This window comes from Bubalus kerabau, chromosome 14 (assembly GCF_029407905.1).
Source record: "Bubalus kerabau isolate K-KA32 ecotype Philippines breed swamp buffalo chromosome 14, PCC_UOA_SB_1v2, whole genome shotgun sequence".
In the NCBI taxonomy this organism is placed as follows: Eukaryota; Metazoa; Chordata; class Mammalia; order Artiodactyla; family Bovidae; genus Bubalus; species Bubalus kerabau.
Genome location: NC_073637.1, coordinates 1,068,008 through 1,092,206, shown reverse-complemented (window position 1 = coordinate 1,092,206; position 24,199 = coordinate 1,068,008). Strand labels below are relative to the sequence as shown.

At 43.3% G+C, this 24,199-nt stretch overlaps 3 long non-coding RNA genes across 6 annotated transcripts; 2 read left to right on the top strand and 1 right to left on the bottom strand.

Annotated features, from left to right (window-relative positions):
- Nucleotides 1–2,168: 2,168 nt before the first annotated feature.
- LOC129626440 (uncharacterized) lies at nucleotides 2,169–8,711 on the bottom strand. 4 transcript variants are annotated; one of them, XR_008701959.1, is made up of 5 exons: nucleotides 8,383–8,701; nucleotides 5,802–5,856; nucleotides 4,259–4,347; nucleotides 3,549–3,626; nucleotides 2,169–2,919 (listed from the first exon to the last, which is right to left on the bottom strand). It is a non-coding gene; the product is annotated as an uncharacterized LOC129626440 (long non-coding RNA). The 4 variants fall into 4 exon arrangements; XR_008701958.1 differs by lacking the exon at nucleotides 3,549–3,626 and having other exon boundaries at nucleotides 8,383–8,698; XR_008701960.1 differs by lacking the exons at nucleotides 3,549–3,626; nucleotides 5,802–5,856 and having other exon boundaries at nucleotides 8,383–8,695.
- Nucleotides 8,712–8,791: 80 nt separating this feature from the next.
- Nucleotides 8,792–23,944, top strand: LOC129626442 (uncharacterized). Its single transcript, XR_008701962.1, has 2 exons — nucleotides 8,792–8,973; nucleotides 23,609–23,944. It is a non-coding gene; the product is annotated as an uncharacterized LOC129626442 (long non-coding RNA).
- Nucleotides 8,985–22,503, top strand: LOC129626443 (uncharacterized). The gene is made up of 2 exons (XR_008701963.1): nucleotides 8,985–9,136; nucleotides 22,300–22,503. It is a non-coding gene; the product is annotated as an uncharacterized LOC129626443 (long non-coding RNA).
- Nucleotides 23,945–24,199: the final 255 nt, after the last annotated feature.

Sequence of the window (24,199 nt, the reverse complement as noted above, 5' to 3'; positions counted from 1 at the left end):
TCTAACCATCTCACCCTCTGTGGTCCCCTTTTCCTCCAGCCTTCAATCTTTCCCAACATCAGGGTCTTTTCAAATGAGTCAGCTCTTTGCATCAGGTGGCCAAAATGTTGGAGTTTCAGCTTCCACATCAGTCCTTCCAATGAACACCCAGGACTGATTTCCTTTAGGGTGGACTGGTTGGATCTCCTTGTAGTCCAAGGGACACTCAAGAGTCTTCTCCAACACCACAGTTCAAAAGCATCAGTTTTTCTGCGCTCAGCATGAGACACAGGACACAGCCAGCAGTAACACCTTCTCACACAGATTTCCGTCAGCACCTGTCAACCTTCTACACCCTTGGTTTCTCTCCTTTGGGTCTGAGAGCTCAAGGCCTCATGAAATTGAGGTGTTCTCCTTCTCAGAAAATGGAACCTAGCACACAGCCCCATGCCTCATTCTGCCAGCCAAGGCTATCAGCTCCTCTTACTGAAGCGCCATGTGTCACACGTGTCCTATAGAAATCCTCAAATTAACAACAATGCCAACAAGAAGACCTAGGGTGGGGGAGGGCTGAGCTTAATGAAATTATCACCAGATGCACCAGACTGCCAGCTGCTAAGGTATGTGGCATCAACTTCCCACTGGCCTGACATCTTGGAGGTCATGCCCTCAAACTGGTGACAAGATACCTATGAGGGACACTCTGGCAACATGATCAGCAGGTAGTGAGACCTGCAGGGAAAAGTGGAAGTGGACAGAAGGTGGATCCTGCAGCAAGAGCAGGTTCTCCGAGTTGCTGTGCTTGGCATGTGCTACGCTTAGTTGCTCAGTCATGTCTGACTCTTTGCGACCCCATGAACTGTAGCCCTCCATGCTCCTCTATCCATGGGGATTCTCCAGGCAAGAATACTGGAGTAGGGGATCTTCCCGACCCAGGGATCGAACCCACGTCTCCTGCATTGTAGGCAGATTCTTTTACCGTCCAAGCCTTCCCAGAAGAGAGATTGTAAATGGAACTGAGTAAAGGTCAGGTTATTTGACCAGAGACCAAGCCCTTGGCCTCTGAAAGCTCTTGAATTTTCATTTGCTTTGCTCTCACTACTGTTTCTTGACTTTCCAAGAACTTCAGAAGGTTAGGGGGTAGGGAGAGGAAAGCAGTGAATCATCAAGGAGAATTGTAGTCCTACAACTAAACTATGATCCTAAGATATTGTCTTATATCTTATATAAGACTTATATAAAAAGACTTCCACCTCCACGAACCCAACTCAGGAGATATTCAGAGTTTGAATGTTGCCAAAGAAATTTTCATTTCCTTCTTTCATATTGCATAATGCATCCTCCTTACTTTTCAGCCTCTAAAATCTAAATTAGTGGGGACATCTGCTTCTAGCAAATGCAGTCAGTGTTGTCTTGCCACCACCAGTATGCAATCATAAAACCAAAAGAAGAAAAAGAGGAGTAAAAAGGACAACACGGCACAGCTTCCAGAAACCAGACCCTTTCCCAAACCACCCCCTTTCCACACCCATCTTGCTTCTTCCCATGTGTCGCAATCTGCTGTCATAATTCAACTGCAAATACACGTGTGTGCTCAGTCATTTCAGGCATGTCCGACTCAGTGCATCCCTATGGACTGTAGCCCACCAGGATTCTCTGTCCATGGGATTCTCCATGCAACAATACTGGAGTGGGTTGTCTTGCCCTCCTCCAGGCGATCTTCCTGACCTAGGGATCAAACTTTTATCCCTAGTCTTCGGTGTGTCCTAAATTGGCAGATGGGTTCTATACCACCAGAGTCACCTGGGAAGCACCCTGCTACAAATATACTTAACAGGAAATGCACTCCAGGCCTGTTTGGTCTCTCGTCAATCAAAAACCACCAAGATTTGGTCAGAACTGAAAAATTCAAACAATAAAATCTTTGTAAAGACAAACTACACTCAAGGAATCTGTATGCCCCCGACCAGTTCAGCCACAAACGACTCCAAAGGGGAGAGTCTAACTCTTTCTGGGGAGAGGGGTGCCCCACTCCCAGCCCGATGGTCGTTAGGTCCCCCAGCATGGCTTTTGCTCTAGGCCAAAGCTGTCCAGTGAAGTGTACTATGGACTACAAACTCAAGCTCCATATAATACCTTAAATTTTCTAGTAACCACATTTAAAAACATAAAGAAGCAGATGAAATTAATTTTCAAATTATATTTTAATCCAGTAAACAAAAAGTATTATCATTTCAACATGTGATCAATATGTCACAAGTCATGGCTGGCGTGCAGGTAAGTCTGACCTTATTTTGATGACTAAATACATTCCTTTCTAAGACAAAGTGCCACTCCTAGGATGGGAAGCTAAAATGGGAACCCCTTTACCTTGGGAGTAAGCCTGTCAGGTAAAACACAAGACATCTAGTTAAATTTGGTTCTCAGTGAATAATTTTTTAGTGTAAGTACATCCCAAGTATTGCAGGAGATGGACTTCTACTAAAAAAAGAAAAAAAAAGTTTTCATTGTTTCCCCAAAATTCAAATTTAACTGGGATTCGTGTATTTCTGTTTGGTAAATCCAGCCACCTAAAAAGCATGATTAGAACGGATTCCTTCTTTAGCTAAAAGAGAGTACATCAGTGGTGAGTGAACACAGCTCTCTCCCATCAGGGCCAGAGTTAACGATCACGGGAGGATGACGTGTCATCAGGTGGCCAGTAGGGTTCAGAAGTGCAAACGTGCGTCTTCCTTGGCCCAGCACAGACCACAAGGTACTGGCAACCCCACAAAAGACGAGGCGATAAAGGCAGAGGAGATGAAGGCAGAGGGAGAAAACATGGCCAGTTCAGGAAGCAGCAGAAGGTGATGGTGCCCAGGAGGTCACAGGCCAGCCTGCTGGGGAGCCTCACAGTTCAAGGTGTGAAGCGCTCTTCCCAGGGTTCAGTGGTGATCACACCTGCAGGAAGGTGCACAGCTAAGCAGTAGGGGGTCACTGAAGCCCAGTGGCTACTCTGCTCCACCCTTGTTTCTTTTCCATGAAGTTTACAAAATATCTGTACATCCTGTACTCCCATGAACCTTGTACAAGACCTTGATCTTAATGCAGCATCTGCACCTTTCCAACCTGCTGTAGGATTTTCTTTACCAATCAAATTGTTCTTTATTTTTACTTTATGTACTAAGAACTCTCACAATGGGTGACAAGAGAGAAGTATCGTGTCCAACTTATTAGATATTCCTTAGTATCTTCCAAGTGAGAGTGGTGAAACATGCCCCCCAAATTCCTAAAATTCCTCAGAATTGCAAAACAGTAGTGCCTGGTTAAATCTAAGGGGCACGGTGGGCCCAGAACCTTGGGGGAGATGTGTTTCAGGTTAATTTAGGATTGAGCATGTGTATGGCTTGGAGGAATGATTCAGAGCATCTCATACAGTAGATCAGGGTGAACCTTAAGAAACTCCAGTTTTAACCACTTCCCAGGTGATGCTAACACGGCTGGTCCAGTGATGACACTTTGAGAACCACTGACTTACACAAGGAGACAGCTTCCACAGAAACTGAAACGGCACTTTTTGAGACACTTACTCTATTTTATTCTGAGAGCTTCCTCACATGGAAAACCCAGATGCCAACTTGAAAATTAGCAGAGTAGCTCTTCCACAACTAAGGTTGTAAAGAAAAAACAATATGGAGATGCATTGGAAGGGAGAGATAGAGTCTAGTCAGGACCCATACTCCTGATGGGTGACCCAGAATTAGGAGGGGACATTACCAACTTGTTATCTTCCCTGGGAGGACATGCTGAGCACCTGAGCCCCAGTGACCTGAATGAGGAAGACAAGCCCCCATATCTTGATTTGAAACCAGCAGAGCTACGTCTGGGAGAGAGCTGGGGGCTGTGGTAAGCCAAGACCCCATGCTTAGTAGGTTAGTGCCAAACTTACTGACGCTGAATGTTGTCGGTAATGATGCTCAATGTAGCCACAGGTCACATGGGAAAGAGAATTATATACTAATTTTAGGACACGTGCCAAAGGGGCAAGGATTTCTTGAAACTTTATCCAGGGATGAAATCACTTGACATTTAAAAAAATCCTCCCTGTACCCAGCTGTCCCAGTGCTAGAAGGAGACTTTTCTGACATTCCTCACTTACCTTGCTAGCACTGCTTGCCCTGCTATGTCTCTGTGTTCCCTGTGGAACAGACATATCCAGCCCAGCCACGCCCACAACGCTCCTCCAAAATGGCTTTGCCCTCAAGGGCCTGGATTCCCACACAATCGCCTCCTTTCCTACCATTCACGGTGGGTGGACTCAGCCGTGACTTGCATCCCCTCAAGGTGAGTCCCACTCCAGGTCAGCTCCAGCCAGAAGTACACCTGCAACTGTTGAGGTGGGGCTTACATTCAGCTGCACTGGGGGCCAGCCAGACCCACCAGCATGCCCAAAGCAAATGCAGGTCTATCTAACAGAACACCAAACTCAGCCTACACAGGAGACACCCTGGATTTCCTGTCTCTGGTGACCTGGGGGAGCTGTTCCTTTGGGCCGCCTAGGAGACACTCTACAAACATCCACTTATTCAACATGGAGACATAGTTCATCTACCTAATATTAATGCATAGAAACAAAAAGGCAACATAAAGAGACAAAGAATCTATGCTAAATGAACAGCTAAGACATAAACTCAGAAAAAGAACTAAACAAGATGGAGATAAATAATCTACATCAAATGACTGCAAAGTAAGGGTCATAAAGATATTTACTGGGTCTTCCCTGCTGGTTCATTTGTTAAGATTTTCCGGACAATGTAGGCAACAAGGGTTCAACCCGTGGTCTGGGAACTAAGATCCCAGGCTGCGGGGCAAGTAAAGCTGCATGTCACAGCTGTTGAACTCATGTACCCTAGAGCCTGTGCTCCACAAGAGAAGACAGAACGATGGGAAGCCCACGCACCAAAACTGAGTGCAGCCCCCACTCTATGCAACTAGAGAAAGCCAATGACACAGCAAGCCCCAGTGGACCCATTAAATAAACGAATAAAAGATATTTACTTCTATCAGGGGAAGCATGAAAGAACAGAGTGAGAACTCCACAAAGAGGCAATAAGTATAAAAAAGAACTGATTATAATGGAAGAATACAATAACTGACACGAAAAATACAGCAGATGAATCAAGAGATTGGATGATTCAGAGGACAGATCAGTAAGCTGACACACAGAGCAGTGCCGGTGCACTGGGCTGACCCAGAAGGAGGGGGCGGGGCCTCAGGACGGGGAGCACATGTGCACCCGTGGCGGATTCATGTCAATGTACGGCAGAACCACTACCGTACTGTAAAGTAATTAGCCTCCAATTAAAATAAATATTTATATTTTAAAAAAAGACAAAGAAATACAGAGTAGTGGAAATCACCCGATCTGAGCACCAAAAAGAAGAAAATAAGCCAAAAAATTGAGGATAGTTTAAGGCCATTTGGTGGATATCAAACATACTAACATTCACATTATAGGAATTCAAGGAGAAGAGAGAAAGATAAACTCTCCCTTGAAGAAACAATGACTGAAAATTTCCCTATATTGTTGAAGGAAACACACCCAGGTCCAAGAAGCACAGAGAATCCAACACAGGGTAAACCAAAGGAGAAACATGCCAAGACATATACTGATCAAACTAAGAAAAACTTAGCAAAAAGAGAAAATAGTAAAAGCAGAAAGGGAAAAGCAACAAATAACAAGGGAATCCCCATAAGTTTAACAGCTGATCTTTCTGAAGAAACGCTGCAGGCCAGAAGGGTGTGGCATGATATACTTAAAGTTATGAAAGGGAAAAACTTACCAGCAAGACTACTCCAACCAGCTACGACCTCACTCAGATTCAAAGAACTCAGTACCTTTACAAATAAGCAAAAGTTAAAAAATTCAGCACCACCAAAGTAGCTTTACAACAAATATTAAAGGATGCTCTCTAGGCAGGAAATAGAAGGGAGTGAATAGACATGGAAAAAAAACAGAATAATAAAGTAAATAATAGTATCATGCATAGCAATAATTACCTTACCTATAAATGGATAAAATGGTCCAACTGAAACACAGACTGGCTGAATGGAAACAAAAACAAGCCCCATATAAATGGTGTCCATAATACATCCACCTCAGACCTAGGGACACACACGGACTAAAACGGAGGGCCTGGAAAAAAGGTATTCCATGCAAATGGAAATCAAAAGAAAGCTGGAGTAGCAATTCTCATCTCAGATAAAATAGACTTTTAAATAAAGACTATTACAAGAGACAAGGAAAGACACTACATAATGATAAAGAGATCGATCCAGGAAGAGGATAGTGCAATAATAATACACACACATCCAACACAGGAGCACCTAAATACGTAAGACAAATACAAATAACCATAAAACAGGGAATCGACAGTAAGAAAATAATACCAGGGGACTTTACCACCCCACGTATACCAATGGACAGATCATCCACAAAGAAGATTAATATAGAAACATAAGCCTTAAATCACACATTAGACTAGATGGACCTTATTGATATCTTTAGCATATTCCATCACCAAACAGCAGAATACATTTTTTTTTTCTCAAGTGCACATGAAACACTCTCTGGAATGGATCACATCTTGGGTCATAAATCAAGCCTTGCAAAATTTAAGAAACTGAAATCACAGCAAGCATCTTTTCTGATCACACTGATACATGATTAGGGATCATTTATAGGAAAATTTGTAAAAAACACAAACACATGGAGAAATCAAACAGGTCACTGAAGAAATCAAAGAGGAAATTTAAAAATACCTAAAAACAAATGGCAATGAATAAATGACAACCCAAAACCTATGTGACGCAATAAATCAATGCTAAGAGGGAAGTTTATAGCAATACAAGAAGCCTACCTCAAGAAATGAAAAGAACATCAAATAAACAACCTAATCTAACACCTAAAGAACCTAGAAAAAGAGGAAAATGGCCACAAAACCCTCCAAAGTTAGCAGAAGGAAAGAAATCATAAAGATCAGAGCAGAAATAAATGGAAATGAAGGAAACACGAGCAAAGATGAATAAAACAATAAGATACGTCTTGGAGAACATAAACAAACTTGACAAATCATTAGCCGGACTCATCAAGAAAAACAAGGAGAAGACTCAAAGCAACTTGAAATGAAAAAGGAGACGTTACAACAGACCACAAAGAAAGACAAAGGGTCATAAGAGACAATTAGAAATAACTGCATGACAAGAAAATGGATATCCTGGAACAAAAGGACAAATTCTTAGAAAAGTACAATCTTCTAAAGACTGAACCAGGAACAAATAGAAAATATGAATAAATCAAGCACAATAATTGAAATATTATTTAAATTAAAATAAATTAAATATTAATTTAAATAAATGAATTCAATAGTTAATTTAATCAATATAATAGATTACTTTATAATATTAATATAATACATAATTTAATATTTAATGATTAAATTAATTCAATAATTTAATTTAATAATTTCCATTATTAAATTAAAAAATATTCAATTATTCAAGGACAAAGGAATCGTCCCATTGGGACAATCTGGTATCCATGTGGGAAGGTAAGTTGGATCCCTACCTCACAAAACACCACCAAACCAATTAGACACATATTAAAAACCAACAATTGAAGGAAAAACTTTACAAAATTTGGAACAATTTTTGATGAGGGAATATCTTTTCTTTAAATTGAGGTATTGTTGATTTATAATAATTTGTTTGTTTAAGGTGTACAGCAAAGTGATTCAGTGATTCAGCCTCTCAGGTGCTTCCTTGGACAAAATGCATTCCCTTTGGGAGGTCCCTGGGCCACGCCCTCAGAACAGCTGCTGCTGCTAAGTTGCTTCAGTCATGTCGGACTCTGTGTGACCCCATAGACCCACCAGGCTCCCCTGTCCCTGGGATTCTCCAGGCAAGAACACTGGAGTGGGTTGCCATTTCCTTCTCCAATGCATGAAAGAGAAACGTGAAAGGGAAGTCGCTCAGTCCTGTCCGACTCTCCGCGACCCAATGGACTGCAGCCTACAAGGCTCCTCTGCCCATGGGACTTTCCAGGCAAGAGTGCTGGAGTGGGTTGCCATTGCCTTCTCTGTCAGAACAGCTAAGAATCCTGAATAGGCAAAGCAGCAAGCATATGGTGGTGCTTGTGGGGGGTTTTTAGACTGAATAAATTATTCTAACAATATAAGAAACTGGAGAAGGCAATGGCACCCCACTCCAGTGTTCTTGCCTGGAGAATCCCAGGGACAGGGGAGCCTGGTGGGCTGCCGTCTATGGGGTCGCACAGAGTCAGACACGACTGAAGTGACTTGGCAGTAGCAGTGGCAGCAATACAAGAAACAAGTCCAGAGGTTAAGAGAGGATCTCCAAACCTACCTTCAAACAGGAGGTCTTGCTCCCTTGAATGTGGGTGTGTGAAACAGCGCTTGGGAAAGGAAGAGGTGTGTCATGAATATTTTGTCTGCAGAGGACAAAGCGGTGTGTAGAGAGGATGTGCAGGCACGTCCCAGGACACTGAGCACACGGACACATGGACTGGACTCTCAGCTCTGCTCTGGGGGCATCACACTCTCTCTACCCCGGACACAGGGTGAGCAGCTCGCACGTATCCTGGAGAGTATGGTCACATGACCTGGACCTGGCCAATCGGTGTGTTCCATCCTCCCTGGCCACCGTGAGTGGCTCAGGACTGGGGCGGTGACCAATCAGGGCCCAGGGCCGGGCCTCACACTGGAATCAAGGGAAGAGGAGGGCTGGTTCTGCCGGAAGGGGTGAGGCCGGGTGAGGTCAGGCTACAGCCGTGGGAGGGGAGTGAGTTCAGCCTGGGGCAGTTGGTGGCCTTCCTGCGCCCGTCAGGGCAGAGCCGCCGGCCTGATAAGGAGGGCGCTGCTGAGCCCGGGGGTTGAGAGCGCCGGTTCCTGCTGTGGTCCCGGAGCTCCCCTGAGACCGGAGGGAGGCCATCTGCCCGTGAGTCCTCTCCTGCTTGTCTGTCAGCTTGTTTGAACCACACTGGATTTTCTGTCCAGCTGGCTACGTGGAGACCCTGGAAATGCTCCTATGTGAATTTTGGCTGGCTTCAGGGAAGAAATGCCAGATGACACTGGGAGACTCCAGTTTAATCTGGATTCAGGTCATGTCTCTTGAAAGTGAAGTGAAAGTCCCTCAGTCGTGTCTAACTCTTGGCAACCCCATGGGCTATACAGTCCATGGAATTCTGCAGGCCAGAATACTGGAGTGGGTAGCCTTTCCCTTCTCCAGGGGATCTTCCCAGTCCAGGGATTGAACCCAGGTTTCCTGCAATGCAGGAAGATTCTTTACCAGCTGAGCCCCAAGAGAAGTCCAAGAATACTGAAGTGGGTAGCCTGTCCCTTCTGTAGCGGCTCAGCGTTCCCAGCCCAGGAATCAAACCAGGGTCTCCTCATGGCAGGAGGATTCGTTACCAGCTGAGCTATCAGGGAAGCCCAGTATCTCTTAAGGCCAGCTATTCATTGATATCTCTTAAGGCCAGCTATTCATTGATATCTCTTAAGGCCAGATATTAATTGTAGGATTAATTAATTGTAGACCCTAATTAGTCTTCATGGGATTAAGCTGGCAACCTGCTAAGGTAGCAATTGATGTCCTTTATCTAGAGGACAAAACGGGGGCTCACAGAAGTGGGTAACACAGCTACAGTAAGGAAGTGTGTATCTAGACAAACCCCCCAGATCTTCTGTTAGAACTCAGGGAAGCCATGTGGTGTGGCTTGTCCATGTGACGGGGGCTAAGGCACCCAGCCCACACTGGATACTGTGGGGACCTGACTTGGTAACTGCCTTCTGGCAGCTCTGAGACTCACAAAAGCAATTTGCACTGAAGAGAGGAGGGACACCTCTCTTCATCCCCCCCACCACACCCTCCGGGTACTCCCACACCCTGCCCCCTTTCTCTTTCTTTGTAAGGGAATAAGTGTCACGCTCATGTGACCACATTGGCTGTCCACTGTTCACGAGCTACCACCTGGAGCTGCTACCGGAGAGGCCAAGAGCCTTTGCCCCTGAGTACCTCTCTTTGCTTTGCACTGTGGGGGCCCTCCTCCACACCTGCACACCAGAGGCCGTTTCTGAGGCATGCAGGGACCCTCCTTCAGTTTGCAACAGGTTGCATCCATCGCTGTCCTTTCAGTGCTTCCCTTGACACTCAGCTCCTGAGCTCCTTTGTCTGCATTGCGGCCCACCTGGCTGCCACGGGAGGGACAGAGCTGACCATGAATCCAAAGCTCAGATCTGACAGGCAGGAATCTGTGTATAAAGGGCCTGATTAATCATGCTGTAGAGGCTGTAGTGGGCTCCAGGGATCCGTAACCAGGGCTTGGGCCAAAGTGACTCCACAGCTGTTTTAATGCCTGGGGAGGGTTCTGGCTACAGTGGGGGTGGGGTGAGTCTCCTGAGGTTCTGAAGGCCCACTGTGCAGGTTCACGGCACACAGAGAAGAGAAGGCGGAGTCCTTTCCTGGAGCTGGTGGGCTGCGGGCACAGCCATGGATGACCAGGAGTCTGCATCTCACTAGGGGCCGAGGCTGACGCTGAGGGAATCCTCAGTGAGGATTTTTTTCCTTAAAAGCCATCCTAAGTGACTTCAGCTCCATTGCTTTTTTGCCAAAAACCTACAATGATCCCAAGAGCTTTGTACACTCCAAGGGTGGTGACTGGACGTGGAGCCCAGCACAGACCCAAGTCAGTCCTGCCCTGAGTCCCACGGGCCGGCCACACCCTCCCCCTTCCTTGGCCTGGCTTTCTTCTGCCAGGACCCCCAGAATGGTGGAAAGGCAAGTGTGGCCTCAAGCTGAGGGGCCCAGCCTGGGCTCCAAGCCCCTGGGGGTCCCCTTGGGACGTCTGGTGGACCTAGTTCCCCCTGCCGTGGGGCAGCTCTCTCTCGGGGACTGTCGTGTTTCTTTGCTTTCTGTTGTGATGGGGCACCCCAGTTATCTCGGGGCGATGGGAAGTCTGTTGGTGTTACATGCTCCCGCCTTAGATGGGGAAACGTTATTGCTGCATTGACGCTGCTCACTCGATACTGGGAATCTGTTAAACACAAATGGCAAGGGGAACAGAGCAAAACAGAGAAAAAAATGGAGAGTTGCTGGGTTGCCTCAAGTCTCACCTGTGATTAAGAGTGTGTACAGCCTGCACGTGAACCCGGGTTCCCACACCTGCCAGCTACCAGGTGCAGGTGCTGATTTTAGACCCCCAGCTTCACTAAGGAGTCATTGACAGATACAGTTTGTGTGTATTTCAAGTCTACATTGTGATGACTTGATGCCCATAGACGTCGTGGAATGATTGCCCCACATACGCATCGCCTCACATGATTAACTCTGTGTGTGTGTGTGCCTTTTATGTTATTCTTATAATCCATGAACACAATACAGATAGCTCTCCATTTTTTTAGATCTTATTTATCTTAGAAGTTTATAGTTTGCTGTATGTCTTGCACATGTTTAATTAGATAACTTGATATTTTCAGTGCCATTATAAATTCCTAATAGAGATAGAATTGACTTTTCTATATCCCCTTGGTAAATCCACTTACTTCAAATCATTCTAATTGTATTTTTTTATGTATACACAATTATGTCTGCAAATAAGTTCTTTTTTTCCCCTTTGCAACTGTGATAACCCTTTCCTTTTTCTTGACTTATTGTATGGACTAGGATCTCCAGTACAGTGGTGAACAGAAGTAGTGAGAATAAGTATCCTTGTCTCTGTCCAATTATCAGAGGAAAAGCTTTCACTATTTCACCATCACACAGGATATTAGCTTTTTTGTAGATATTTTTATCAAAATATGTAAATTCTTCTCTGTTAGTTTACTAAGCAGTTTTTTCTTAGTCATGAGCTAAAATTATTACATTAAAAATTCTTAAGTTTATCTTCTGCAGATTTTGAAACAGGTGATTTTTCTTTTATGTGGTGATTTAACTTTTAAAAATTTTGTGATTCTAAAACAACCCCAACCTGATCTCAATGTATTCTCCTTCAGTTGGACTTTATTTGTTAGTGTTTTATTTAGGATTATTTCATCTATACTCAGAGTCTGTAATTTTACTTTCTTGTACTTCTTCCTGGTTGGATTTAGTATCAAGGTTATGCCAGTCTTATAAAACAAGGTTGGAGAGTGTTCCTTGTTTACTGCAAGAATTCCTGTGAGATGACTGTTTTCTTCCCTAGAATTTTGGAAGAGTTGATTGGCAAAACCAGTTGGTTTCATTGTGGGGAGGCTTTTAATTTCAGATGTAATTTTTTTCATGCAAATAAAATTTTCTCTTATTGTATGTCTTCTTGGGTCTATTTCAGTAAAGCATTTCCCCCCTGCTAGGAATTTATTGAGATGAGCAGACTCTGCAATTAGTAAGTGAACTGTGGTTCATAATATCTTTCTTATCTGCAAGATGTGTTGTCTCCCCTTTTAAAAATCCTTGATGCTGGTGATTTGTGCTTTGTCTCTTTTTCTTAATAAGTCTTTCTAGGGGTTTATCAGTTTTATCATTCCTTTCAAAGTGCCAACTTTTGGCTTTCTTTTTAAAGAAACTTCATATTTGCTTTCTGTTTCCTTGTTTTCTGCTCTTTTTTTTTTTTTTTTTTCCCATCTGCCTTGTGTTTCATTCACTATGGTGTTTTTTCTGGTTTCTTGGGAGAGAGGCTTAATTGATTTTTAGCCTTCCTTCTTTTCCAGTATACGTGTTTAAGGCTTTAAGTTACCCTCTAAACATAGTTCGCTGCATCCCACAAGTTTGAATAAGCCAGATTTTCATTATCTTTTAAGGAAAAGTATTTTCTAATTTTCATTGTGTTTTTTAAAATTATTAATCAGGAAATTCTTCAAGCAGTATGTCATTTAACTTCGGAATGTTTGGGGAGGTTTTTCTAGTGACCCTTTTTTGATTTCTAGCTTAATTCCATGAAGAGCCCTGTCTTCGTCTTTTTGGGCTACTGTTATAAATCCCGTAGACTAGCTGATAAACAAAAGAAAGTTGTTTCTTGTAGGCCTGGAGGCTGGGGAGTCCCAAGATCACCAGCAGGTGCCTCGTCTGGTGAGGCCTGTTTCCTGGTTCCTAGACTGCCTGCTTCTTCTCCCTGTTCTCGCAGCACAGGAGCCCATTCCCCCCTGGCCTGACCCCTCCCAGAGTGCCTGCCTCCTAGGATCATCACCACCTGCCGGGTGAAGTTTGAGGGCCCATAAACCGTCAGCCCGTTGCAGTCCCTAAGTATACCCTGCATTATTTCAGTCCTTTGAAATAATTTGAGCTTTCCTAATGGCCCAATATATATTCTTTTTGTTATATGTTCGTTGGGCTCTTGAAAATAATATGTATCAGTGGGATGCAATGTTCCATGTGTATCAGTCAGATCAGGCTTGTCACTCATGTAATTCAGATTCCAGTAGCCACGTTGAGTAAAAGCAGAAGTAGGTGAAATTACCTGTAATATATTTTATTTTAGCACACATAAAATATCATTTCAGTGTGTAATCAACATGATAAAACCTAATGAAATAGTTCACATTCTTTTTTTCATGCTAAGTCTTTAAAATCCAGTGTGTGTTTCAGGCTTGCAGCGCATCTCATTGTAGAGCCAGCCGCATTTCAGGTACTTCATGGCTGCAGGTGACTACATACCAGGGGGCCGTTCCACGAGAGATGTGTCTTTAACGTCTCCCACTGGGATTATGAACTCGGCTGTTACTCCTTTTCTATTTCTGTCAGTTTTTATGTATTGATATTTTGAGGTTATGTTATTAGGTACATTCAAATTTAGAATCCTCATCTTCTTGCTAGACTGAACTTGTGTCAGTATGAGATGCTCCTTTTTATCACTAATAATGCTTCTTTCTTTAGAGACTATTTGACAGTGATATTGCCACATCAGTTTTCTGTCCTTGTTGGCCTAGGTATCTTTTAGGTTCACCTGTCTAAAAGATATTCCATCTTAACATGTAGCTCTGTGAATAGTGTGTAGTTTTCATTGGAATCAGTTTGACACTTTATCTTTTAATGAGAGTATTTGCTCTGTTTATAATGTTGATATTCAGTGTGTAGACACCATGCTGCTGTGTGTTTTCTGTTTGTCCCACCTAGTCTGTGTTCTTTGCTCTTGCCTTCTTTTAAAGCTATGAAGTGTTTCTCTAGTTCTGTGCTCCTCTGTCAGGTTGTTAGGTGCGCATTTGCAGACACAGCATGTGTTTTACACTCAAGACTTAGTACTTTTACTGCCTCCCTGACTCGACTGTTTCCTCCTGTCACTGTTACACTTTGAACTGTTAGATATATATTTGGCGTTAACATCATTGTTTTGTAGAGTTAATATTTACCCTCACAGTTACCTCGTTGTTGGTCTCTACTTGTTTTTTGTATTTCCGTCAGAGACTACTTTTCTTTTTCCCAAAGCACTGCCTGAGTATTTTTTTAGTGCATGTGTGTGGGTGATGAGTTGTCTCATTTCCATTTGCCCTCAAAGTCTCTATTTTGCTTTCACTTTCGAAGAGTATTTTTGTTGAGTATAGAATTCCAGGTTGGTGGTTATTTGTTTTTCAGCATTTTACAGATGTCAGTCCATTATCTTCTGACTTCCTTGTTCTTGGAAAGTCAGCTCTCAGTGTTGCTGTGCCACTAAAAGCCACACTTTTTTTCCTCTGAGCGCTTGAACATGCTCTTCTTGCCTTAGGCACCTGCAGAGCTGCTGAAACCAATGTGTGGTTTCATTTTTGAGTCAGTGGTCTGATTCTTGAACCAACTCTTGCCACTGTCCCTGTCAGCCAGTTGAGTCGCTCAGTGTCTGACCCATTGCGACCCCATGGACTGCAGCACACCAGGCTTCTCTGTCCATCACCAACTCCCCGAGCTTGCTCAGGCTCATGACCATCGAGTCATTGATGCCATCCAACCATCTCATCCTCTGTCGTCCCCTTCTCCTCCTGCCTTCAGTCTTCCCCAGCATCAGGTTCTTTTCCAATGAGTCAGTCCTTCACATCAGGTGGCCAAAGTATTGGAGCTTCGGCATCAGTCTTTGCAGTGAATATTCAGGTCTGATTTGCTTTAGGAGTGACTTGTTGGATCTCCTGGCAGTCCACGGGGCTCTCAAGAGTCTTCTCCAACTCCCCAGTTCAGAAGCATCGATTCTTTGGCGTTCAGCCTTCTTCATGGGCCAACTCTCACATCCATACATGACTACTGGAAAAACCATAGCTTTGACTAAATGACCTTTGTCGGCAAAATAATGTCTCTGCTTTTTAATATGCTGTCTAGGTTTGTCATAGGTTTCCTTCCAAGGAGCAAGCATCTTCTAATTTTACTGTCTACAGTAATTTTGGAGCCCCCAAAATAAAGTCTGTCACTGTTTCCATTGTTGCCCCATTTATTTGCCACGTAGTGATGGGGCCGGATGCCATGATCTTCATTTTTTTGAATGTTGAGTTTTGCCAGCTTTTTTACTCTCCTCTTTCACTTTCATCAAGAGGGTCTTTCGTTTCAACCCCTGGAGGCATTTCTTATTCCCCTTTCTCTTTTCTCCACCATGAGAGTCCCCATTTATACTTTTTAACAACGTAGTTTAACAAGGGGCTCCTTCACTATATTCTATCCTTTTTTTCTCTCTTATATATATTTTTTACCTGACCCATCTTTCAGTTCACTGATCATCTCTTCAGCTATGTCCAATGTGATGTTAAGGCCAGAGACTGAGTTCTTAAATTCAGTCACTGTTATTGTAAAGTTCGAGAGTCGGTTTTGATTCTCAGAAATTTTTCCTTTTGTCAAGTATATTTTTCAACAGGTGACATTTGCATCTGATACCTCTAGCATACCTCTGATATGCTGATATACATCTGATACCTCTGGATCTGGTTCAGTTTTTTTTTTCTCTTGGTCCTGTTTGTTGTTACACCCTCTTTGGTTTTTTGATTGCATGTTGGACATTATGTTTGGAAAACCCTAGAGGTTCTGAGTGATGCTGTCTTCGCCAGAGTCTCCTCTGACACAGACCTCCAGTGGGGACAGAGCTGTCTGTTCACTCAGGGCCTGATGGACTTGAGGCTGGGGGTTCCTTGTAAGCTCAGTCTCAGCAGCCTTCACCCACCTTTCCCCCTGAGCCCAGGGAGGAGCTTTCCCGCGTCTCCATCTGGAAGCCTGGGCTGCCTCCCAGGGCCGCCCTCTTCTCAGCAGGTCCTGAAGCCCACCATCTGTCTCCTGAGCACCACAAGGTGACAGATAGTGCTCAACCAGTTTGGGCAGAGTGTTGGGTCCATTTTCTGACATCCGAACTGATTCACTAGGCCTGCACTCAAATTTTTGTCTTCCCAGCCCAAGGAACCGTCCAGAGCTGTGTTATCCAGTCCCCTCCGCTTGACTTTTTTCCTGCCTTTTCTTCGCAGAGTCGGCTTTGTTCAGATGGCCCGAGGGAAGGAGCGGGCCTCTCAGTCTTCAGCTCCCTCACTGGGCTTCCCTTTTGTTTGAAATCTTGGATTGTGGCTGCCTAAGGACCTCTTTTTAAACTGTGTTTAGCTTTTCTAGTTCTCGGTAGGCTGATCTACAAGCTGCTTGCATCTGTCACTGGAAGTGGGGACACCCTGGGTGTATTCTGTCATCTGAAGCCACATGTAACAGTCACAGTACTTGTATTGATCAACTTTGATACTGGGGAAAACAAGAACCAGGTGTCCTTGCTTAGTACCTACGGTTGTGTTTCTGGTCAGAATCCCCAGCTTGCCCGGGCTGTTTCAGTGCCACGTGAACTTGGGAAGGAGGTGGAGCAAGCAGCCCACACGGCCTGGACACAGAGGAGCCGGTCTCCCCTCTGCCCTTGCCCCTGCCGGCCCAGGGCAGGCCTTGCGATGACAGGCTGCTGGTGGTGGAGGCCAAGGCTGAGGAGGGAGGGGTTACGTGACCTGTATTCTGTGACATGGTCACATGTGGGTTTTCTATTTCAGTTTGGAAAAATGACTGCTTTTAGTCTTCCCTCCAGTTTCACTTTAAGGTGGAAAATGAAGATTTTATTCTTAAAGTTGAGCACAGTGATTTTACAGTCTTTTTGAAAGCAACAGTTGAGGTTTTAAAAACACATCTCAGAGAACTCCAATAGATAAAGCCAAAAAAAGAGAACGTGTTCAGGGTGAACTGCAGGCGGGACCCCAAACTGTACTCTGTCTCTCCCAGAGTGTGTAATTCGTGAGATGGGTGGATATAGGACCCCAAGCACCCTGGGGACCGAGGTCCTCAAATGACAGCAGAGGTCCAGGCTGAGCCAGGAGCAAGTGGCCTGTGCTCTGGCTAGTGGAGAGCCGCGAGGGTGGGAGTGGGGCCAGGAGAGGGGTGGGAGACTCGGGGGCGGAGGGTGGTGCAGCACCTGGTGGGCTCTGGGAGGCGCTGGCTGTCGCGGCTCGAGGCAGGGACACCCCTGAACCTCCACCTTGCAGCCCCCACGGGGCAGAGTCGTCTGACAGCCCAGGGTCGAAGTTAAAAGGGCGAGTTCACAGCAGGTTGAATGAACCCCTGTACCCACTGTGGGTTCATTTTAAGTGCCTGGAGCGAGGTGGGTCAAGCCCTTGCTGAGCTCGAGGGAGGGAGTCAGTCAGGGAGGACCGAGCTCAGGGTGAGAGTGAGGGGCAGCTAGCGTGGTGAGTCCTCCTCAGCCAGGTGGGTTCTGGGGACGCCCTTGAGTTCATGGGTGCCCTTTCAGTAGCCTCACTGGAGGCTTGTTTGGGGCTTAAAGGGGGGCAGAAGCCCACTTAGAAGATGTGCTCATTCCCAGGGGTGGTGGTTTCTGAAGGAGTTCATACTGGTCGGTTCGACTGTGACCCAGTACCTTGCAGGGTCATGTTTGACTGGGGGCCTGAGCCACGGGCACGGCCTTCCTTCTCCCGCACCCCACACTCACCTGTCATCTTTTTGGCAGCCCGTCCCCCCTCTCTGCACCCTTGACGGTGGGCCTGAGCCCAGCCCCCCTGTTACCACAGAGCCCCTTGTGACTGAGTGGGTTCCGGTTCCAGGCTCCTAGGAGACGTGCTGGAGGCAGAGCCTTCATGCCATTTCTCCTTGAGACAGTGGTGCTAGTGGTCATAGTGTGAGAGCAGCGGGCATAGTGTGGGAGCGGTGTGTGTGAGAGTGGTGTGTGAGAGCAGTGTGTGTGAGAGCGGTGGTCATAGTGTGAATAGCAGTGGTTGTAGTGTGAGATTTGTGGGTATCCTGCCGTGAAACAGCAGTTGCCCCCGAGTGGAGGGCTGCCCCCATCCGCGAGGATGGGTTGCAGCAGGGCCCGCCTGTGGGCACTTTTTCAGTGCTGCAACCCCAAGGCAAAGGCCAAGACAAGGAAGAACTTGGCCTCGGCCCAAGTCCTGTAAGGAGAGTGGCCTGAGGGGATGTCAGGATGCATTTAACAGGAGGCTTCCTGTGTGCTGTTTTAGATCTGTCAGGAATTCTCTGCTCCTTATTAATTCCTGAATACTCAGGAATTAAGAGGAGAGGCAAGCCTCTCCCGCGGGCTGAAGAATCCAGGCATTTCCTTCATTAATTTTTCTATACAGTGATAAGTACCCTCTTCCTTCTTGTGAACCATACGGTAAAAGTGACTGCTTACAACTCTCTCTCTCTTTAATATGGATCGCCTATGTTTTGTAAGTCTGGAATTTTAATTTTTATCTTTGCTGAGAATAACTACCTTGTAAGACAGTATATATTTCCACATCATGTTGATTAAAACACCTTTGTTCCATCAGAGCTCTGGTCCCCGTGTCTTTCTTTCTCTCTCTCTCTCTCTCTTTTTCAGGCTGATCCCTTGGAGCTCTGCAAAGGCTCTCTGAGTTCACTTTCCTGCCCAGGCTTCTAAGACCCTCTCGAGAAGGCACTCTGTGTGTTCACTCCATTGAGAGGGCACCTGAGGCCTCCGTGAACAGAGCAAGTCCCGTGTCGGGGGCTTTATTGGCTTTCTGCATAAGCCAAGGACTATCAGCCTCTTTCTGTCCCTTACCTTCTTATCGTCAACTCCGGACCACCAAGTTCTGGTCCATTAAAGGACCTCAACAAGTGGCACCCAGAACAGGGACTTGGTACACGTAGGCAGATTCTTGGACGGAGTGACCGCAGGGCCTATTGAGGCCAGTAAGTACTAAGACATGGGTAAAAAGGCTGGAAAGCCCCATCACTTTTCTACTTTACTTCATCACTTATTTAAAGTTCAGGGATCTAAGGAAATGCATGCTGATTTTTTAGCTAGATTAGAAACTGCTATTTCCCGTAGTGTATTTGGAGAAGCCAAAAGGCAACTAGAGAAATTATTTGCTTTACAACTCTCTCTCTTTAATATGGATCGCCTATGTTTTGTAAGTCTGGAATTTTAATCTTTATCTTTGCTGAGAATAACTACCTTGTAAGACAGTATATATGCCCACACCATGTTGATTAAAACACCTTTAATTACTTGCAAATTACTTGCATTATGTGATAATGCAAATCAGGGATGTCAAAAAGCTATAGCTCCAATTCATGAGAAAGGGACTATTGATTATTTCAAGGCTTGTCGCAATCTAGGATTAGAAACTCAAAAGATGCAAATGGTAGCTGAAACAATAGCTGCTGCCTTAAGAAAGGGAAATAAAGGATGCTTTACATGTGGAAATAAGAACCATTTAAAAAGGGATGGCCCTAAGAAAGCTTAAAAAAAAAAAGAAAAGAAAAATATATAAAGATAAAAGACCTCCAAAAATCTGCCCTCGCTACAGTAGAGGAATGCATTGGGCTAAAGATTGTAAGTCTAAATCTGGCATTGAAAGGAAACCTATTCCAGAAAACTGCAAGCAGGGACCCCCCAGGTCCCCTTCAGCAAAAACCTGAGACAAATTCCATCTTTTACCTGAAACCCTCAACATCTGGCAGTGTTGCCATCGATATACCAGCTTTGGTTTTAGATACTATGAAGTTAACGAGCTCTACTTAAATTCAAATTCACGTGAACTGAAAAATATTAAATATATATAATTATTTAAATATGAATATAATTTAAATATAATTGTTTGCTAATCTAATTAAGACATGTCTTAAGTCATCAACATTATATAATACTTTTCTTATGCCTAGGTTTAAGGTAAACTAAATTTGTCAACAAAAAGGTAACTCTTTATATATATATATCTATATATAGATATATATATGTATGAGATAAAAACTTTTGGATAAACTGTTAAAAGTAATTATAGTTTTAATAGAATAATCTATTATTATAATCTGTTATTATAATCTAAAATAGTCTCTTAGGATTAGAATAACTTAAATTTCTAGAGTTGTACTAAAACTAAATAATAAAAGTTTATTAAACAGCTAGGTCATTTCCAAATAAAATAAGATTTTAAAACATTAATTACTAAACATTAAATTCCTCTTACAAAAAGTTTTTCTTACAGAAAAACTAAAGAGATTTTAAACGATTAATAAATATATTTTATAATGTATAATATATTGATATATATAAATATAAATATATTCACCAATCTATAAAATGCTAATATACAAGACACTTCATAGTTGCTAAGGAAAAGTGAGATATATGCTTTTAATAAAAAGATATAAGATATGACATACTGAGATATACATCCCACATTTTCCCTGGGGGCCACTTCTCATTTAACAAACAATACAATTATTAAAATAACTTGGAAGAATGACGAGCCTATTTGGACAGAGCAGTGGCCCCTCACGAAAGAGAAATTACAGGCGCCTAAGGAACTTATAGATGCACAACTAGAATTAAAACATATTGAAGAATCTTGTTCTCCTTGGAACTCTCCTATTTTTGTCATAAAAAAAAAAAAAATCTAACAAATGGCGTCTCCTAACAGACCTTAGAAAAGTTAGTGCATCTGTGAAACCTATGGGTGCATTGCAACCAGGACAAGATTGCTTTTTTAATATACCTTTACACCCTTTAGACGAATAGAGATTCGCTTTCTCTCTCTCTTCTCCTAATCATATTAGACCTCATGAACGGTACCAATAGACTGTACTGCCACAAGAGATGATGAATTCTCCCACCATGTGTCAGTACTACGTAGCCAAAACCCTTGAGCCTGTGAGAAAGCAATTTCCTAACTTTCTTGTTATTCACTATATGGATGATATATTGTTTTCGGCTCCATCTATCTTAAACACTGAACACATGTTTGATGTAGCTCAACTGTGCTTTAAAAACTCTAGATTAATCATTGCCCCTGAAAAAATTCAAACCTCTACACCTTACTATTACTTGGGGTTCGTTGTTAATAGGCAACACATTACTCCCGAACTAACTCAGATCCGTGCTGATAAATTATCAACCTTAAATGATTTTCAAAAGCTCTTAGGTGATATTAATTGGATTAGACCTTCTTTAGGCATTGCTAATTATCAACTGAATAGTCTATTTAGTACTTTAAAAGGAGATCCTGCTTTAAATAGCCCTCATTCACTTTCTCAAGAGGCACGAGAAGAACTCTGTTTGGTGCAAAATAAATTACAAAAACAATTTCTTACTCGCATCAAAATAGATTTACCTCTAGAATTGTTTATACTCCCCTCTAATTCTCCCACAGGACTTATTGCCCAACAAGAACACCCAGTAAAATGCATCTATACCCGTTTTATGGAAATAAAGTCACTTACACCCGACCTTGATTTAATTGCTCTAATCGTTATCAGTGGAAGAATTAGGACTAAAACTCTAATTGGCTCCGATCCTCATAAAATTGTAATACCTATCAATAAATACATATTACAGGTATTCCTTATAATCCACAGACACAAGACATAGTCAAAACAAATACATCACACACTAAAGTTACAAATAAAAAAAATTTTAAAAGGGGAATACACAGGTACACTACTGTCTTCCTTATCTAAAGCAGACTTTACTAGGTTCTAACATTTTCTAAACCTATAACTATTGTTACTACAGCTTTATTTGTTTTAAATTTTTTAACCTCTTCTTAAGATTCGACCCAAGGGGGGCCCCGGCATTCAAAATGGAGATGAAATAAGAACCCCAGGAAGAAGAAATTCCAATACGGGCCATGTCTGCTCCAAAAATCTCCAGAAAGCACCACCCTCGGCAGCATCACCCCGATGATCTCCTCACTTGGAGACAAATAAAAGCCCTACTAATCAAGCTGAAAATTTGGTCTCTCAACAAGGGTTGCCTCCGAGTCCTGAATACATTCTCCTGGCAATGCTCAGTCTTTTGGCCTGTGCCTCCCCCTGCTCAAGCTCAGACTAACACCCAACCCCCCTCTATTACAGGTGGTCGAATGGACAGAGAGAGGACCAATCATTTCAACTAATGACTCTATACATATGCTTTCTCCCCTAGTACATGAAAGGGCCTTCACACCCTGGGCAGGAAAGAAAACTAATTAATATTTCTTTAGGCTATGAAGTCCTTCCCTTGTGCATGGGCCCAGCAAAATTGTGCATAAACGTCAGCCGACAAATTTGGGCTGACAAACTTGGGCTTTCGTCCTGCCTCCAAAAGAAGACTTTCAGACACTGCTTGGATTATTTACTGCCCTTTCTTCATCTGTAAACCATGTTTATACTACTGAAACTTTAGGGAAAGAGTTAGGGAAAGAACAAAGAACTTTATGCAAAGGGTTTACGTATAAAAACTTTACTTATACTCCCATTCCTTGGGACAAATGTCAAACCAAATCAAGGAAATCAATGTTTGTGGCTAATCATACAATTGTTGATTGGGGACCCCATGGTATGTGGTTATCTGACTGCTCAGATGATATTAACAACACTGTGTGTGATATGGAAGGTCACTGACACTATGATGGAACATTACTATGACAAACGACTTCTTGAGTGGCTTGACCGTGGATTAGCCCCACCTCCTCCTAAGATCGTCCTCGATAAACAGAGTGGGTCTGAACAATGGGCCATTTGGAAACTTGCTGCGAGCATCAGAGCACCGAAGAACTTGGAACTTGGACCGGACATTTCATAGGGACCAGTCGTCATAGTAACTATTTCTTTTGCTACAGTCAGTCATATTTTATACAGGCCTGTGTCCCACTTCCTTTTGTTATAGCCATAGAAAATTTACAATTTAATAAGACTTTTACGTTCTGTAACTTGTATTAATTGCAAACTGTATACTTGTATTAACTCCTCTATTTCTTTAAGCTTTTTGTGTTATTCCTGTTCACGTCAATCATAGTGCCTACAACTGGGAACAAATCAAATTTCATTTACAAAATATACATGATAATGCCTCTCTGAATGTACAATTACTATAAAAGAAAATCTTTAAAACCTTTTCTAAAAATCTGCCCTCTTCCCCTAATTTGGAAACCTTAGCTGAACAAATTACCTGGGCTAGACCCACGAGGATGGTTTCAAAGTATTACCCACAGTATCGGGTCTGGAACTGTAGCTTTGGTGATTGTCTTGATAATTATATTTGTTGTTTACCATCGCCTTTCTATAAGGTTGGTTAATACTAACCAAACTCATTTGGTCAAGACCTTTTTTTTACAAATTTAATAAAATAGAGGGAATTGTCAGGAAGCATTTATTTATTTATTTTATTATTTTTTTTTTTTAGGAAGCATTTAACAAGAGGCTTCCTGTGTGCTGTTTTGGATCTGTCAGGAATTCTCTGCTCCTTATTAATTCCTGAAGAGGAGAGGCAAGACTCTCCCGCAGGCTGAAGAATCCAGGCATTTCCTTCATTAGTTTTTCTATACAGTGATAAGTACCCTCTTCCTTCCTGTGAACCATATGGTAAAAGTGATTGTATACAACTCTCTCTCCCTTTAATATGGATCACCTATGTTTTGTAAGTCTGGAATTTTAATCTTTATCTTTGCTGAGAACAACTACCTTGTAAGACAGTCTATATGCCCACACCATGTTTGATTAAAACACCTTTGCTCCATCAGAGCTCTGGTCCCCGTGTATTTCTCTCTCTCTCTCTCTCTCTCTCTCTCTCTTTTTCAGGCTGATCCTTTGGAGTGCAGAGGCTCTCTGAGTTCACTTTCCTACCTGGGCTTCTAAGACCCTCTCGAGAAGGCGCTCTCCATCTTCACTCCATCGAGAGGGCACCTGAGGCCTCCGTGAACAGAGCAAGTCCCGTCTCAGGGGCTTTATTGGCTTTCTGCATAAATCAAGGAATATCAGCCTTTTTCTCTCCTTT